Consider the following 18,976-nt stretch of genomic DNA (forward strand, 5'->3'; position numbering starts at 1 on the left):
CTCTTCCCTTCCTCTATGAACCTAAACCTGCACCCACAAAGCTGAAATATTAAACTGATGCTATCATGGGTGGGAGCTAGTGACGATATAAGGGGAGAAAGCAATCTTTCAGCAAGTATTGTGCTAGGTGTTCCATATAGTATCTAAAGAAAATGACTTCTAAGTTAGTTCCTAGAAACAGAGTGGGTGTGGACTGGTAGGTCAGGTCCCCCCACCCCCACATGACCCCGCAACGGGGACAGGAAGCAGAACCCTGGAAGCCAGAAGTGGAGATATGAGACAGACTCCAGAGGTCATGAGACTACAGATGTCGTAAGAGAATCGACATGCCTATAAAACATCGGAACTTCTACTCTGCCACATGACTCAGCTGGCTGATCAGGACTATGCGGGACTCTCCAGACATGTGGCTTGTTGGTCCCTTCCCCCACAACTGGCTGACTCCCCGAAGGTTCCAGGTTCTTGATTAAAGCCATTGTTAATAACCTGGTTGGTGCTTGCCTCCTTCATAATTTCCCCAAACTCTAATTTCTCTTTCTTTCTTTCTTTCTTTCTTTCTTTCTTTCTTTCTTTCTTTCTTTCTTTCTTTCTTTCTTTTTCTTTCTTTCTTTCTTTCCTTCCTTCCTCCCTCCCTCCCTCCCTTCTTTCTTTCTTGCTTTTTTTTTTTTTTCGGTACTGGGATTCCTGGAAACCCTTCTACCTCTGGGCTACACTCCCAGACACCTATTTTTTATATTTTTATTTGGAAACAGGGTCTCTTAAGCCAGCGAGGCTGGTTTCTAACCTGCATGATCCTCCTGTCTCCACCTCCTAAGTGCGGGGATTACAAGCGTGCATCACCACACCTGGTGCAAACTCTAATTTCTATGTTACATTTGGTGCACAAAACCCGGGAGGATTTTTTGTATTTTTTTTTTCTTTTTCTTCTCTTTTTTGAGCCCCGGACTCTCCGACCTGCCAGCTGCTTAACTGCGAGGTCCTGCACTGGCACTCGGCTTGCAGGCTCTGTTTCCGCCACTGGAATCTCTGCCTGCAGCCATAGCAGGAACCTCCGCCTGCCTGGCTACTGCCAGTGCCTTCTCTGCTGCCACTGCTTGCAGGCTCTGTGGAGGCATAGCAGAAACCTCTGCCTGGCCTCTAGCCACCAGTGCTGCCCGCAAAAGGCACCTCTGCCTGCCCTGCGCTGGGCTTGCTGGGCAGTGTGCACCCCGCGGCTGCCATTGCCACCACTAGCACTGCCACAGCTGCCAGCACCATCTGCCACTTGGGCCCTGCAGCTGCTGCATGCCACATAGCCACCCGGGCCCTGCCGCACGTGGGCTGCCATGGCTGCTTTTGCTGCCCACCACCTCTCAGGCTCCGCACTCTGGCCACCACCGCCGCACTCTGGCACCACCACTCTGGCTGCCTGCCACACCAGCCCCTGCAGCCGCTCAGGCCTTGTTGTGCACCCTGAAGCTGCGTGCCTGCTGCTGCTGTTCCAGCTCAGTGCTCCTGCACTCCGCACAGTTCTTTCAAACAGGGTAAGTTCCCTCCCCTTCCCTTGGTCAGTGAGTTCTGGCTTCCTGCCTCTTTGGACTTAGGTCCTCCCTTTCTGCTGGTCCACTGGGAACCCGAAACCCAAACACTTGGTGACCCACTGTTCTCCAGTTCACTGGGACTTCCCCCGGACCACCAGATCATCCTTCGGTTTTGAGAAGGGATTGAGATGTCTTTCCCGATTTTTTAACCCCTGTTTCCGAACAATTGATCAGGAAAATGGGGACGCCTGTTTCCTGCTCTTTGTTTTCTCCCGCGGACCAATTATGGGAAGTCAAACCTCAAAACTAGCAGAGGACTTATGCCCTGAGCACCTATCTAGCTTTGATACTAGTTGGATAATGGGTTGTGGTGGCCCAAGAATGGTCAGCAACTTTTGTAAGCCATCCGGTAAATGGTCAGAAGTTCTTTATGACCAGGCTTTTTTTCTGTACTCCCATCCCTCTGACTGCTCTCTCCCGTCACCCATCACTTTTCTATCAGCCACCATTTTGTGACAGCGCATTGTCACTACCTTGTGAAGTCAGTCGTCATCTTGTGATGTTACACAGTCACGACCTTGTGATGTTGTGCAGTTGCCATCTTGGCTGCGCCAACCTGCAATTTTGCTGAGTCACAGCCAGCGTCTGACTCGGCTGGGTTACAGGCAACATTTTCTGAGGACCCTGATCCACAGGATCTCTCCTCACCACCAGAGCCACCATCCTATCCCAGGACAACCTCCCATTGTAACCCACTCTGTTCCCCCTGCCACCCTCCCTTAAGGGACCAACTCAGGAGGCTTTTACCCTCTATACCCGCTTAGATCCACCAACTGAGGCAGGATATGTGGTACTGGCAATTCATTTTATTAGGCCATCAGCCCCTGATATTCGGAAAAAATTAAAACGGCTGAGGATGATCCTCAAACCCTTATCTGAGATTTGGTGCACATGGCATTTAAAGTTTTTAATTCCAGAGAGGAACAGGCAGAGATGGAGTGTACACTCCAACTTCGCCAAAAGGCAGATCCCTGGTAGCTGCCCTGTGGCTGGTGGTGGTGGCTCAGCCCTCTGGAGCACCACTTAGGGGTGGAGGACAGCAACAATTACTCCAGGAACCTGCTTTAAGTGTGGCAAGGCCATGCCTACCAACCAGAGCATGCCTGGCATGCGGCCAGGAGGGCCATTGGAACAGTGCCCTTGGAAAAGTGGTAAGCACATGTGCCTCAATACAGGGGGGCCACCTTTCCAGTCCAGGCCATGCCACTGGTCCTACTCGGCCTGGCTGAAGACTGAAGGCTCCTGGATTCCTCAACCTTGACCATCCTTGCCAGCCCAGGGTAACTCTCAAGGGAGTGGGTAAGCCAATTGCCACGCACTATAGGCCCTCTTTAATAGGACAAAATTGTTCTGCCTGAGGCTCAGGCTGAAAATAGTCATTAGCCTAATACATATGGGACCTATGATGCTTTAGCATTTCCTAAGCCCCTTGTTTTATTCTCCTCTCCTGCAAAAGCTGATTAGTAAAGTCAGTGCCTCCTATTCTACTTGTGCTGCTGTGTCTCCCCAAGGAGGCCTTTACCCCTCCTTTCCTACCCACAAAATGAGAGGACATTTGCCAGGACAGGACTGGCAAATTGACTTCACCCATATGCTACCTCACAAAAAACTAAAATATCTAACCATGGTCGATGCCATAACAGGTTGGGTAGAGGCTTTTCCCTCAAAGGACGAGACAGCCAGCATGGTGGCCAATGTTCTATGCTCAGACATCATCCCTCAGTTTGGACTCCCAATTCCTTATAGTCTGATAATGAACCAGCTTTTATTTCTAAGGTTGCTCAACAGATGGTACAAGCCCTTGGCATTTCTTGGAAGTTCCACTTCCCATATTGATTGCAGTCATCAGGAAAGGTAGAAAAGGTGAATGGAATTCTTAAAAACCATCTAAGAAAACTCTTTCTGGAGCTGCGGGTGTCATGGCCTGAACTCCTACCACTGGGTCTGGCCCATGTAAGAGCCACCCCTAGAAGCCCACCTTCATGAACCCCTTTAAATTGCTGTATGGTTGTCCTATTTTTCTTAATCACGCTCTCCCTTTGGACCCCCCTCCTTTGGCTTCCTATCTTCCTTGTTTTTTCTTAGGCACCTTCTTAGGGAACATGCTGACCAATATCTTCCCCAACCTGGGGCTGAAGAAGCAGCTCCATACCTGACAGTCAAGGCCCTTAAGCCAGGGGATCAAGTCCTCCTCAAGTCACTCCAACCAAAACATCTCCAACCACGGTAGACTGGACATTTTACAGTGATCGTCACCATACCTACTGTAGTCAAACTGCTGGGGGAACCCTGACTGGCATCATCTTACTTGGCTAAAAAGGGCTTCCTTACAACAGCCTCATGATTTCAGCAGGTCCACTTGCTTACATAGCATGGTGTTCTCCCTTTTAAGATGTCAGACAGCCATAAGTATTAAACTCTAAAATCTGTTACTGATGCTCCTGACTCAATAGCATGTTTTCCATTTGACCAGAATGACCCAAACCCACTCACTGCTGAAGAGTGGCATATGTCTTTCTCAGGAAAAATGCTGCTATTAATAAATCTAGTGATAATCTACCTCATATCTGAAAGGGCTTCAAGGGCCAGCAGCTGCTGGGCTCCTTCCCTTCCAGGCAAGGGTCAATAACTGATGGGATCTTGCCTTACACAGGACCCGCTCTCATGATTTGCCTTTTTTTAAAATAGCTCCTCGTCTGTTAAAGTCTATTCGAACGCACATTACCAAGCTGTCCAGGGTAACCTCTGACTTTTGCTGCAGCCATACTCCCACCTGCCCACTTCCAAAGGACTTGACCACTCCTGGCCAAGGGGCCTTCTACTACATCCCCTGACAGCAGGAAGTAGTTATGGACTCAGTATCCACCCATTACCACCAAAAGGCCGGGATAATAGGTTGGGTCCCCCCACCCCCGTGTGACCCTGCAGCGGGGACAGGAGGCAGAACTCTGGAAGCCAGAAGCAGAGATATTGTGAGAATCCAGGTGCCTTGAGACTCCAAACACCGAGAGACAGACTCCAGAGGTTGAGAGACTACAGATGTCACGAGAGAATCGGCATGCCTATAAAACATTGGTACTTTTGCTCCACTACGTGACTCAGAAGGCTGATCAGGCTACGTGGGACTCTCCAGAAATGTGGCTCATCGGTCCCTCTGCCTATGGCTGACTGACTCCCCGAAGGTGCTAGGTTCTTGATTAAAGCCGTTGTTAATAACCTGGTTGATGATTGCCTCTTTGCAATTTCTTTAGACTCTAATTTCTACGTTACATGGACCAACAAAGAGAAAGGCAGACAGTAGTTTTCATTTGCATCACCAGTTCTGATGTGAGATAGGTGAAAAAAATAGGTAGAAAGGAGACAAACAGGGAAGAAAAGAAAGACTGTAGCTTTAAATCTAAAAACCCCATGATGATTTTATCTTCACCTTACAGGGTTTGTTTTTCCTCAGGAAACATCCTCCAAAAGCTCTCACCTTTAATCCTAAAGGCCTATCTTCCTACCAAAAGTTTCTAAGATGTTTAGTAAACAAAGGATCCAGAAGGAAGGTCTGACCCTTGGTCAAGCTCAGGCCCAAGAACTACCACCCATTAATTGGATTTAGGAATCTGAGGATTCTGAAAAAAAAAAAAAAAAAAAAAAAAAGCCAAGTCTCTATCCTTGCTATATCCCTCCCTAACCCCCCACAGGGGACCCTATAAAAAAGGACTGTAGAGACCCCAAAGGCCTCTCTTCCTCTTGAGAGGGTTGTGTGTATTCCTCACTTTCCTAAATAAACTTCTGTCTTTGTCTTTGATAGGCGTGTGCTGAAATTCTTTTCTGCCATGGAAGCCAAGGACTCCAAGACCCTGAGGTGAGTTTTCCTTCTCCAATCCTGAAACTCCTTAAGATTCTCCATGGAATTATCACAATTCCTGCTCCCAAAGAACCTTGCGAACACCTGTGCTCAGGCCCAGAGCCCCAGAGTTCTGCTTCAGCCCCTGGGGGCAGGAATCCCAGGTTTCCAACTTTATGAAAATTCCAGCTGATCCTAGAGCATGCAACCCAGCTGTGAACCTCTGCGTATGGGCGAAGACCAGATGGAGAATCTTTGCACATCCTGTATGAAGAGAAGCAGGCCTGTGGTGAGTATTTCTTCTTCCCAAGTGTAATGAAAACATGACTTTCTCCAGTTTGCCTAGGATGAGAGTGAAGTCAGTATGCTGGACTGAGAATATGCTAATGTTTACCTAGGGAATGTTAGGTGAGGATTTGGAAGAGAAGATCCTCTGAGAGGTGGCAGAAGGATTGCTGAATGCCAAAAAGAAACCAAGTGATGTAAGCAGAAATTGTGTGTCTCTGAAGAGTTTCATGGAATTATGATATGATGAAGCTGGCCAAAGATAAAGGAGAGAAGTTTAAAAATAGCTCAGGGCTTTGGGACCAGTGGGGTGGTCTTGATGGAAGCTGCCTAACTTTGGCCACTTTTATCCAGCTGCATTCAGTGTTTGTTGTAAGTCTGCAGACAGTTCAGAGCGCCATGCCTACCACATAGAAAGTAGTAAGCATTAGTTAGTGTTACTCTTGTTATTTGAGAAGGATAAAGTTTCTGTATGAATGGTCATGGGTATTCCAGGCTCAGGATCTGGGTGGCTGCATATCAAGAGGATTTCTCTCCGAGAAACTAGGAAAGGCATAATGGGCTTCGTGTTTCTAGACTCAAGGGAATGCAGAGGAATCACTTCATCCTTAGTTGTTGGGGAGCTGAAGGGGCCAGAATAAAGGTACAGAACTTATAGGCTGCAGACTAGAGGAAGGAGGATGTGGGTGGGAACAGAAGGAACTGGGGTGACAGCTTTGCCCTCTTTGGAGACTGAGGCCCAGAAACTGGAGCCACACTGGGGTATCTTGGTTCCCTTTTATAAACCAATCAGCACCATGGAAAAGGACAGGGCAGGATAGACAGCCCAAAAGATCATTGAATTCTACTAGTCTGAATTTATTCATTTTGAATGACAATTCCATCTCAGAATTAAATGAGCTAATACATGTGAAAGTATGTTCCAATAGCAAAATACTCTGTGGATAAAGTATCATCATGGTTTGCCTGCCCTTCCTTCCTTCTTTCCTTCCTTCCTTCCCTAGGGATGGAACCCAGGGGGCATTTTACCTCTGAGCTATACTCCAGCTCTTCTTTATTTTTTATTTTGAACCAGGGCCTTGCTAAGTTCTGAGGCTAAGTTCCTAAGTTCCTCAAATCTGTGATCCTCTTGGCTTGACCTCTCAGGTACTGGAATTATAGGCATGAGACACCTCATCTGGCTTATCATTGCTTTTCTATATAGAGTCTTTACCTAGAGAGTTCCTCAAATGTTACTAAACTAGTCTGCACATTACATTAAGGTGGGTGTGCCGGTTTATAAGGAGTAAGGGAGACCCAGGGAAATGCTGATCAGGGCTGGTGGAACTGACCCAATAGGTCTTCTGTGGATTTCAGGCCTGAAGCAGTAGAAAGTTATGCCAAGGGCTTGCCAAACATGCCCGGGGCCTTCGTTTAAAAGTTTCAAGGATGCACATTTTGTCATAGGGTTAGATGAAATGAAAATGTCCAGCTGGAGATAAACTAAATGCGGGATTCAAAAGTTTGGCTCCTGGTCCATGTTCATTAATTGTTTGCTGAAATAAAGACAAATGTGCAATAGTGATATCGCATCGCAAAGGGGGATAGCTTTGCAAATAAACCCAGGGCATTTTGGATTTAATGTTACTGGCAGCAGAAAGCCACTGTCTAGCCTTGGATGGTGTTTAAGGACCTGAAAACTACTGAAAATTGAGGAAATAAATGTGTGTCCAAGGCCACTCATTTATTAAATGGACTTTAAAGAACATTTTCATCCTGAGAATGAAGGTTGCTGTAGTGATGGATTTGAGCAAGAATATGGGATTTGGTCAGTTCAAGGCCAGCCTCAGCAACTTAGTGAGACTCTGTTTCAAAATTAGGGCTGGGGGTATAGTTTATAGGTAGAATGCCCCTGGGTTTAATTCCCAGGACAAAAAAAAAATTATGAGATCATGGGCTTTTCTCTAAACACAGTTATGCTTTTTCGGTTGGGAAGGTTATTCATGGCATGAGAGAGTGGTGCTGAAATCAGTGTGGAACCTGCTCCCCATGCCCTGCACGATGGTGTGGGGTTGCACCTACCCAGAGGAAGGAATGTGTTTTTCCAGGTTGTACAAAGGCAGCCCCTGGGTCAGCAGCCCTGTTTCTGAACTGAGCACGAGATGCCCGCTCTTCTTCTTAGACTACTTCTTGGGATGACTTCCAGATGCTAAGGTAGGAAACTTATAAATGAGCGAGAAAATGGCCGGGGGGTGAGGCTGGGGAGGGGAGAAGATAAAAACAATAAACATGTAAGATAATGTAAGGCAGAGAACTGAAAAAGAACAGAAAAGGGAGACAAGTCATGACGAATGGCGGAAGCCTCGAGATAAGTGGAGGTCCTCCACGTGTTTCTGGAGTTGGGTAAACCTGAAGAGAAAATTCACAGTGACCTAATCTGCAGCAGAAATGAAAATAGGGCAAAATGCAGCTGGGTGTGGTGGCGCACGCTTGTAATCCCCTGCTTGGGAGGCTGAGACAGGAGGATCACGCAGGTTCGAAGCCAGCCTCAGCTACTTAGTGAGGCTCTCAGCAACTTAGTGAGACCCTGTTTCCAAATAAAATATAAAATTGGTTTTAAGGAGTATAGCCCGGAGGTAGAAAGCCTCTGGGTTCCACCCCCAGTACCACCAAAAAAATAAAATAAGATAAATAAAAAAATAGGGCAAAATGCAATGCAGAGGCATTCTGCAATAAAAAGCACACAAGTCTCCGGCACCTAAATCCAGCTATTGTATAATCAGGGCTGGAATCAACAGGTTACCAATCAGGGTTACCAATCAACAGGTCTGTATGGGAAAAGAGCAAGGTTAGGGAGTGTGGTTCCACAATCCCAATTCCTTCTCATGGCCATTCACGGCCCTCCTCTGCTGCCTCCCGCTCCCCTAAAAACTGGTTGGCGCCAGCTTATGCTTCTTATTTCAGTTTGGATGATAAGAGCGTCCTTATGGCTCTGCCACTATAGTCTCTCTCTCTCTCTCTCTCTCTCTCTCTCTCTCTCTCTCTCTCTCTCTCTCTCTCTCTCTCCCTCCTTCCCTTGTGGTACTGGGGGTGGAACCCAGGGGACTTCTACCTCTGGGCTATATTCCCAGTTCTGTTTTTATTTATTATTTGTAAACAAGGTCTCACTAAGTTGCTGAGAGCTTCACTAAGTTGCTGAGGCTGTCCTCAAACCTGTGATCCTCCTGTCCCAGCCTCCCAGGGACTGGGATTATAGGCATGCGCAACCCTGGCTGGCCCACTATAGTTTCTAACTGTGGAATGTACAGAATCACATTCAGAGAAGGAAGTCTTTAACTCAAAAAGCAGGCTCAGGGGATGAATAAGGACACGTCCAACAAGTCATGGAACTCTTCCCTTTGGTGTCTGACCCAGTTTTATCCATGGAGTACAAAAAGAAGTCTGGAGACATTACAAAACATATAAAGATATATGTTTTACATATAAAGATATATGTTTTATATATGTTTATACATATATATAAAGATATATATGTATATATATAAATATATACATATATATATTTATGTTTGTAAACTTTTTATAAATATATTTATATATCTGTGTGTGTTTTTAACCAGGACTAATCTTCATTTTTTATTTTGTTTTTAAAATTTTTATTTGGATCATATTGAAAATAGCATATATTCAGACTGCTTGGTGTACTTTCCTTCCCCACTTCTTCTCCCCCTCCAACACTGAGTGTCCAGGTTAACCATGCTACATTCATACTTTTACACATATTTAGATGTAGCTCCTCTATTAATCAACCTTAGCCTTCTTCGTCTTCTATCCTTTCATTTCAGCTTTGCTGAGGTTTTCCCTTCATTATCTGGAGTCCTTTGGTATTCCTAATACTCCCTAGATTGGGCATATTAGAAAAAAACATATGTCCCTTCTCTTTCTGTGCTTGGCTGATCTCACTTAACATAATGTTCTCCCAGGTCTTTCCATCTTCTTGTGAATGAAATGACTTTGTTCTTCTTTATAGCAGAGTAGAATTCCATTGTGCATATTTCCCATAATTTTGCAACCCATTCATCTGTTAATGGAGATCTAGGTTGGTTCCATATTTTGGCTATTATGAACTGTGCTGTTATGAACATGGGTATGCATATGTTACTGTAGTTCTCTGATTTCAACCCCTTTGGAAAGATACCCAGGAGTGGTATAGTTAGATCATATGGTGGATCCATTCCTAGCTTTCTAAGTACTCTCCACACAGATCTCCATAGTGGCTGAACTAGTCTGCACTCTCACCAACAGTGTAAAAGAGTTCCTCTTTCCCCACATGGAATCTCAGCGTAGTTTTGATTTGCAGCTCCCTAATGGCTAATGATGCAGAACATCTTTTCATGTATCTATTGGCCATTTGTATCTCTTCTTTTGTGAAGTGTCTTTTCAATTCAGTTGCCCATTTCTTAATTATTTGTTTTGCTTGTGTTGAGTCTTTGAGCTCTTTGTATGTTCTGTTAGTCCTTTGAATTTCCTCACTGTCTGTGGTGATGTCTCCTTTTTCATTTCTGATTTTAATAATTTGAGTTAATTCTCTCTTTTTTTGGTTAGGGTTGCCAGGGGTTTGTCAATCTTATCAATCTTTTCAAAGAACCAGATTTTTGTTTTGTTGATTCTTTGAATTTTTTTTTTTTTGCTCTGTATTTCATTAATTTCTGCTCTGATTTTAATAATTTTCTGCCTTTGGGATTAGACTGTTGCAGTCTTTCTATGTCCTTGAGTTGTGTCATTGGTAACTCTCTGTTCTTCTTATGTGGGCCCTGAATGCTATAAACTTTCCTCTTAACACCACCTTCAATGTGTCCAATAGATTTTTGTACGTTGTATCTCTATTTTCATTTAATTCCAGGAATTTCTCCTCTTATTAGTGATCTTAACCACTCATCATTCAATAGTGTATCATTCAATCTCCATGTATTTAAATAGTTGATTTTGGTCTTCCTGTTGTTGATTTCTACTTTTCATTCCATTGTAGTCTGAAACATCTTTTGAATTGCTTTTTGGCCCAGGATGTGATCTATTTTTGAGAATGTTCCATGGGCTGCTGAGAAGAATGTGTATTCTGCTGTACCTGGTTAAAATATTCTGTATATGTCTATTAGGTCCATTTTGTTTATAGTTGTCTGCTGAGAAGAATGTGTATTCTGCTGTTCCTGGTTAAAATATTCTGTATATGTCTATTAGGTCCATTTTGTTTATAGTTTTCTTTAATTCTTTTTTTTTCTTTTCTTTTTTTTATTGGTGCACTGTATTCATACATCATAGTGGAATACAAACTTTTGTAGACATACATGCACACATCGCCCAGTCAGCCCCCACCCGATCCCCACCCCATTCCCTCCCCATCTCTCCTTCCCATGCTTGGCTTAGTGGTTGACATCTAGTATTATAGCAATTTATCCAAACTTAAAAATGATAATCTCACATAACAGTTTCATTTGTCTGATACCAAGCTTTTGATGACTTAAAGATAACATTTCAATATTTCTTTTTGCTTTCTTTCTTACCAGAGAATATTTTTTTTTCTATTTTTTAGGTGAAACTATCATATATTTATATATTTATTTTTCAGAAAAAAATCTATCCTAATATGGAATATGGATTCTAGATACCCAAAACGATCTTGAAAAAGAACAAAGCTAGAAGATATATATTTTCTGATTTCAAACCATATAAAGCTACAATAATTGAAACAGTGTAGTACTGTTCTAAAGGCAGATATATAAACCATTGGAGTTAAATACAAGCCTAGAGCTAAATTCTTCCCTAAATTATCAAGTTATTTTTGACAAGGTTTCCACGAACATTTGGTGGTAAAAATAATAATCTTTTAACTAAATATTGTTGAAACATAATAATTACATGGAAAAGAATAAAGTTGGACCCTTACCTAATCCCATATACAAATATTAACTCAAAATAGATAAAAGACCTAAATATAAATCTTAAGACTATAAACTTTTAGGAGAAAATATGGGTCATAAAACCTCACAACACTGAAATTGGCAGTGATTTCTTGGATATGATTTCAATGGCACAGGCAACAGAAGAGTATACAAACTCCCTAAAAAATAAAAAAAAAATTGTATATCCAAAGACAATGTAAACAGAGTTAAAAGTTACTGATAGAATGGGATAAAATATTTCCAAATGCTATATCTGAAGGTATATTAATATTCCAACTAGAAATCCTAAAAATTAACAACAATAAAGGCAAACAATACCATTTAGAGATAGGTAAAAGACTAACATAAATAATGAATCTCCACAGATAACCACTCTTAGTTGTCTGTTGGATGGAAACTCTTGTTTTTCTGGTTCTGGTGTGTGTTACCTATTTCTTCTTTGTAGTTAATCTCTTTGAGTATTTTCTCTAGCGCTGGTTTTGAAGACATAAATTCCTTCAGTTTCTGTTTGTCATGGAAGATTCTTATTTTTCCATCGAATTTGATAGAAAGTTTTGCTGGGTAGAAAGTTTTTGTCTGGAAGTTGTTTTCTTTCAGAGTTTGGAATATGTTACTCCAAGCCCTTCTGGCTCTCATGACTTGGTTTGGGAAGTCTGGAGTGATTCGCCTCTGAATGTCACTTGGCCCTTTGTTTTTGTTGCCTTTAAGATTCTCTGCTTGGCTTCCACATTGGTCGTTTTGACAATTATGTGGCATGGGGATCCTCTTCTCCGATCCTGTCTAAAGGGAGTTCTATAAGTTTCCTGGATCTGTGTATCAACCTCTTGCTCTATGTTTGGAAAATTTTCTGCTATTACTTCCTTGAAGAGATTGTTGATCCCTTTGGTATCACTTTCTTTTCCCTCCTCTATTCCAATTATTCTTAGGTTAGCTCTCTTAAAATGGGCCCATATTTCTTCAATGTCAGATTCCTGCTGTTGGATATTTTTTTCTAGATTAGAAACTATGCGCTCATTTTTGGAATGATCATCTTCTAAGAGCGAGATTCTGTTCTCCATGTGGTCTAATCGGTTGTTTGTGCTTTGAATTGAGGCCTTTACTTCATTAATTGCATCCTTTATCTCTTTTTGACTCTCTCTGAGTTCTTTTCGAAGTACCTCTATTATTTCTACAGTTATTTTCCTGATTTGATCTTCTAGAAATCTCTGATTTTCTGTTTTATCGGGTTCTGATGTTGTGGGGTTGTGGGCATTCATTGCTCCATTGTTATTCCTCTTTCCCATGATTTCAGAAGTTTGTGCCTTCTCTGGGTTCTTCCCTTGGGTCACTATGACTTCGCTTAAGGTGCTCTGGATCTCGAGTCAGTAGTATCTCAGACCCCACTACTCCTTTACTGGGTTGTATCACAGAGTCTCCGACCCAGGGAGTCGATAGAGGCTGCTTTAGACTGTGGGGGGTGCCAGGTTGCGCGTTCTCCTATGGTGTGATATGTCTGCCACCACCCCTCCCCCACTGGGTCAAGTCCCAGGAAGTACAGTACTGGGATTTCTCCTCTGTGGCCCGCAGTTTGACTCACTGTTCTTGAGTTCGCAGATGTAGCTGTACTGGACTCGTTGAATTCGCTGCTGCTGTCGCCGGTGGCATATGGCGTTGCTGTCACGCCCTCGGCCATGAGGCTGGCTTATTTCTTCTTGGTTTTGATTTCCACTCTGAATCCCTGCGGGGTGTGCTGAGCTCAGCCACTGGGAGCTTTAGATGTTCCCTGCGCTGAAAAAATCCCATCTGGCTGTTCCACAGCGGCTCACCTCGGCTTGCTGTAGCTGTCTGGTGAATTCGCTGCTGCCGCTGGCAGTATGGCGCTGCTGCCGCGTCCTCGGGCGTGAGGCCGGTGTATCTCCTCTGTGGCTCTGAGCTCTGTTTTCAGTCCACTTTCTCTCTGGAGCCTGGTGATTTTTTGTTTCTCTGGTGATGGTGTTTTCTGGCTATTAAAGGTGCTGATTTTGTGGTATGGAGATTGGTTGTTAGCGGGGCTCTTAAGCCCCGCTTCTCTCGGTCGCCATCTTCCCGGAAGTCTCTCTTTCTTTAATTATGAAGAGTCTTTACTCATCTTTTGCTTTGAAGATCGATCTGGCATGAGAGATGTGTTGAAGTCTCCCAATATTATTGTATTTGGGTCTATTTGAGATCTGATGTCCTGAAGGGTTTGTTTTACAAATGTGGGTACAACCACATTTGGGTCATAAACATTTATTATCATTATATCTTCTTGGTGGCTTCCTTTTAATAAAAGGAAGTGCCCTGCTATGTTTCTTTTGTTATGTTTTAGCTTGAAGTCTGTTTTGTTGGATATCAGCGTTACTACTCCTGCCCGTTTCTGGTCTCCATTAGCATGATATATCTTTTTCCATTCCTTCACTTTCAGTCTATGAATGTCTTTGGCTGTAAGGTGAGTTTCTTGCAAGCACCATATGTTTGGATTATATTTTTTAATCCACATTGCCATGCTATGTCTTTTGATTGGTGAGTTAAGTCTTTTGATGATCAGAGTTATTATTGAAATATAATTTTGTTTCCTGTCATTTTGTGTTCTATCTTCTGTTTGGTATAATGTTATTTCTTCTTTACTTAGATGCCTCACTGATCAACTTTATTTCTTCTCTGGTTTTGAAATTTGCTCTTTTTTCATCTTTTTTTTCTTTAAGTATTTTCTCTAGTGTTGGCTTTGTGTTCATGAATTTTTTGAGATTCTGCTTATCTTGAAACACTTTTAACCCTCCATCAATTTTGAATAATAACTTTTCTGGACATAGCAGTTTGGGTTGGAAATTGTTTTTTTCCAGGGTCTGGATCACATCATACCAGTCTCTCCTGGCATTCATGACTTGGGTTGTATAGTCTGGGGTGATTCTTATTGTTTTGCCTCTATATGTCACCCGTCCTTTTGTTCTCACTGCTTTTAAGATTCTTTCCTTGGCCTCTATGCTAATTATTTTGATTATTATATGGCATGGGGAGGTTCTTCTTTGATCTTGTCTTAATGGTGTTCTGTATGTCTCCTGAATGTGAAAGTCCAAGTCTCTTTCCATGTTTGGAAAATTGTCTGAAATTATTTCTCTGAAGATATTACAAATCTCCTTGATCTGTATCTCTATCCCTTCAATGCCTTTTATTCTTAAGTTAGGACATTTCATATTGTCCCATATTTGTTGGATGTTTAAGTTCTGTTGCTGTAATGACTACTGTATGCTTTTGACTGTGCTTTTAGTTTTGAATGAACTGTCTTCTATGTACCAGTATTGGGAAAAGGCTTCAAAATGTATTAATGTACCAGTATTGGGAAAGATTTTTAATTTTTCAAATATATCTTTGGTAGTAAAGAAGCCAGGAGCTTGAGAAAAAGGGGATGCAGGATTCCAGGCACCTAGGGAGATTAGCAAGACAACAGAGATAGTTTAAGGGCCTTTTTAAGTGTAAATATAAGATTTCCCAAGGAAGTGGAGGGATGCCCTAAACCTTCAGGAGATCCCAGACTTCGATAATCATGGAAGGATGCCTGAAGCCTTCAAGAGAGACCAGAATACGATGATCAAATAACACATTTGGGGATCAGTACTAAAAACAGGATAGACTGGCAGGAAGGAATCCCCCCACATCAAAAGGGAAGACCCTAGAGGGGATGGATCTGGTTACGGACTGACCATAAAATACTCTGTTATTTTATTGGTGAATTCATTTGAATCACCTCCCCATGCCACTCCTGAATGGCATGGGGCTGTAACTGTCTTCTGTATTTCTATCTTTTAAATAAACTCCTTTAAATCTTCAGCAAGAATCTGGGCTATTGCATATTTATCCTTAGCTCAGGACAAGAATCTGCGGTTTTATGGGAATAGTCTTGGGGAGCCTAACAAATGTTCCCAGGGACAGTTCTCCCAAACTATAACAGTCCAAACCATAACATTCTAACAGTGATATTCTATTTTCCATTTCATCCAATCTCCTAGAATTTCTTTCTATTGATGCCTTCATTTCATTTATTGACTCTTTCATTTCATTCCAGACCTCTTTCTGATGTATTCTTAGTGTCTCCATTTTCTCTTTCATTTTCTGTACACTTGCTGTGAGGCCTTTCATCATATTGAAGATCAGGATTCAGAATTCTCCTTCTTGCATTTTTTATAGATCAGTATTTGTGATTTCCATTTTTTCTTCACTGTTCCTAGTTCTCATATTTTCAGGGTTCTCAGGCTTGTTTTTCTGATATATTGGCATCTTGTCTTTTGTGGATATTATGTCTGATCTAATCTTAGTAGTAGGAATTTAGAGGTGTCAGCAGGTAAGCAGAGGACTCTCTGTTCTCCACAACTAGGGCTGGTCTGGTCTGACTTATCTCCATTCACCACAATTGGGAGGTCTGTAGTGATCCCAGGGATCCTACTAGTTGGGTCTATTGTTAAACATAGGTCTCCCCCCACACTTTCCACTGTTCAGAGCCTGAGTCTCTGCTATGTACAACAGCAGACCCTACTCCTACCTTCTCCAGGTTGTACCACAAAGTCTCAGACCCAGGGAGTTTATCGGGGCTGTGTGAGTCCTTGGGGGCACTGGGCTGAGCATTTCCTGCAGGCACTGTGCCTTCTCTGATGGTGTTATTGAGCACTGCTCTGGATTTCTGGAGGTTGTGGTAATCTCAGCCACTACTTCCTCATTGGTTTGTACTGCAGTGTCTCAGACCCAGGGAGTTTATCGCAGCTGTGTGAGTCCCTGGGGGCGCAGAGCTGGAAGTTCTCTTGGGACAGCAGTTTCATTTATGTTTTTGGCATGCGCTGGTCTGGATCTCTGGCAGGCATGATGAGCTTGGCCACTGCTGGCAAGATGGTGCCACCACGCCACCCTCAGATGCAAGGGGTGTGGGTTTCTTTTCTGGTGTTGAGCTCCATTCCGGATCCCTAGAAGGGCACGGTGAGCTCAACCACTGGAAGTTGTAGTTGGTATTTGTGTAAGAAGAACTAATGACTTACAACCCATTGATCTGCAGCTGCTCACTTCAGGTCCTTGTTTTCCCTTTTGTCTCTGGAGTCTGGTGCTGTGAGGAAAGATGGCTCATTGTGGTGTCTGTTGCCGGAAGGCAGGCGGGTTTCTTTTCTGCTCCCTGGTCAGTCTTCTAATCTTATTTTCTGTCCCTTGTATTTATCATTTTTATCCCTCTACTTATGGTATTTTCTGACTTTGTAAGATGCTGTTTTTGAGGCAATAGAGGTTGGGTGTCAGCAAGACTCTTAAGTGCTGCTTCTCTTGTTCACCATCTTCCCAGAAGTCCATCTGTGTATACTTTGCTGAACTAAAAGTTGAACACAGAGCTTGCCACATGCAGGGCAAGCTACCCTCCACCTCCAGCCATTTTTATTTTATTTTGAAACAAGATCTCACTAAGTTGCCCAGGTTGACCTCTAAATTATGATCCTCTTGACTCAGCCTCTTCAATAGCTGGGATTATGGAGTATACCACCACACCCAGCTAGACAAATTTTGTGATGATGAGACTGAAAGCAAGGAAAAGCTGAATAAACCCTCCAGTTTCACTTACATTTAGTTAACTTTTAAAAATCACTTTGGAGATAACACAGCTGAGGAATATAGTATTAGTCTTTTACCATCTTGGCTGTACAGAACATTTCTGACCTGTTGGTTATGATGATAATGCTTGCCTAGGTTACTTTCCAGGGACTTGAAATTCTTTTTTCATTGAAACCACAGATTTCTCTTGGACCTGCACTAGTATCCAGTGGGTGAACTTTGACATCAGAGGGTCACAACCTCTGCCCTCAGATTGTGCTAACACCTTCGTTTTCTGAACATGCATCCATATAGAGCTGTGAAATTTGGTTATGCATGCAAGTACTTCTGGTTACTTTACCTCAAATCAGTTTTCCTCACACCTAAGGTCACCCTGCTTTGTTAGTTCATAATAATCCCCAAACCCTCTCCTCAGAGAGGTGGATTTAGGCCTTGGGTCTTTTATTTCCACTCATGCCACTTGTTAGTCAGATTTTTGTTGCTGTGACAACTTTAAAGATGGAAAATTTACTTTTGTCTCACAGTTTCTGAGGATCCAATCCAGGGTCACCTGACTACTATTTTTCACAGTGGGTTGGTGTGGCAGAGCAAAGCTGCTCACCTTGTGGCAGCCAGGAAGCAAAGAGAAAGGCAGGAAGGGGCTGGGCACAAGATAAAACTCCCTTGTAATCTCAGTATTCAGAAGGCGAAGAGCGGAGGACCGGTGGTTCGCAGACAGCCTCAGCTACTTAGCAAGGTCCTTTGCCACTCAGTGAGACCCTGTTTCAAAACAAAAAAGACTAAAAAATAGGGCTGGACTGGGCATGGTGGCCCACACTTGTAATCACCGCGCTTGGGGGGAGGATCGTGCAGGTTCGAAGTCACCGTGCTGGCTTTAGAGACCCTGTTTCCAAATAAAAATATAAAAAATAGGACTGGGAGTGTAGCCCAGAGGTAGAAGGGTTTCCAGGAACCCCAGTACCACAAAAATAAGTAAATTAATAAATTAATTAAAAATTGGGCTGGAGGTGTAGCTTGAGGTACAATGCTCCTGGGTTCCATCTCCAGTACCACACACAAAAAAATTATATATGCTCTTTTTGCTGCCAGCCTGAAGCCATCACGGGTCGCATGCATGCTCCTGGGAAGGGCCTGTCCCAGTCGGCCCTGCCCTATCACCGCAGCATCCCCATCTGGCTGAAGTTGACATCTGATTATGTAAAGGAGCAGATTTATAAACTAGCCAAGAAGGGCCTAACTCCCTCACAGATCGGTGTGATCCTGAGGGACTCACATGGTGTAGCACAAGTGCGTTTTGTGACAGGCAACATAATCTTGAGAATCCTTAAGTCCAAAGGACCTGCTCATGATCTTCTTGAGGATCTCTACCATTTAATTAAGAAAGCAGTTGCTGCTTGAAAGCATCTTGAGAGAAACAGAAAGGATAAGCATGCTAAATTTCATCTGATACTGATAGCAGAATTCACTGATTGGCTCGTTATTATATGACCAAATGGGTCATTCCCCCCAAACTGGAAATATGAGTCATCCACAGCCTCTGCCCTGGTGGCATAGATTTCTCTATGTACTCAAGCAATAAAATCATTGCTTAACTATATATATACATACATACATACATACACACATACACACACACACACGTGTGTGTGTGTGTGTATGTGTGTGTGTGTGTATCTCCCAAAGGCATGTCTTCAAGGACCCACTCCCTTCAACCAAGTTCTACCTCCTACAGTTTCTATGACCTCCCAGTGGTCCATTCA

At 43.1% G+C, this 18,976-nt stretch overlaps 1 pseudogene across 1 annotated transcript; it reads left to right on the forward strand.

Annotated features, from left to right (window-relative positions):
- Nucleotides 1-1,325: 1,325 nt before the first annotated feature.
- On the forward strand, nucleotides 1,326-18,770 carry LOC308269545 (small ribosomal subunit protein uS15-like; annotated as a pseudogene). The gene is made up of 2 exons: nucleotides 1,326-1,523; nucleotides 18,306-18,770. The product of its transcript is annotated as a small ribosomal subunit protein uS15-like (transcript).
- The last annotated feature ends 206 nt before the right edge of the window (nucleotides 18,771-18,976 follow it).

Source organism: Muscardinus avellanarius, assembly GCF_963383645.1.
Source record: "Muscardinus avellanarius genome assembly, chromosome: 11".
Taxonomy (NCBI): domain Eukaryota; kingdom Metazoa; phylum Chordata; class Mammalia; order Rodentia; family Gliridae; genus Muscardinus; species Muscardinus avellanarius.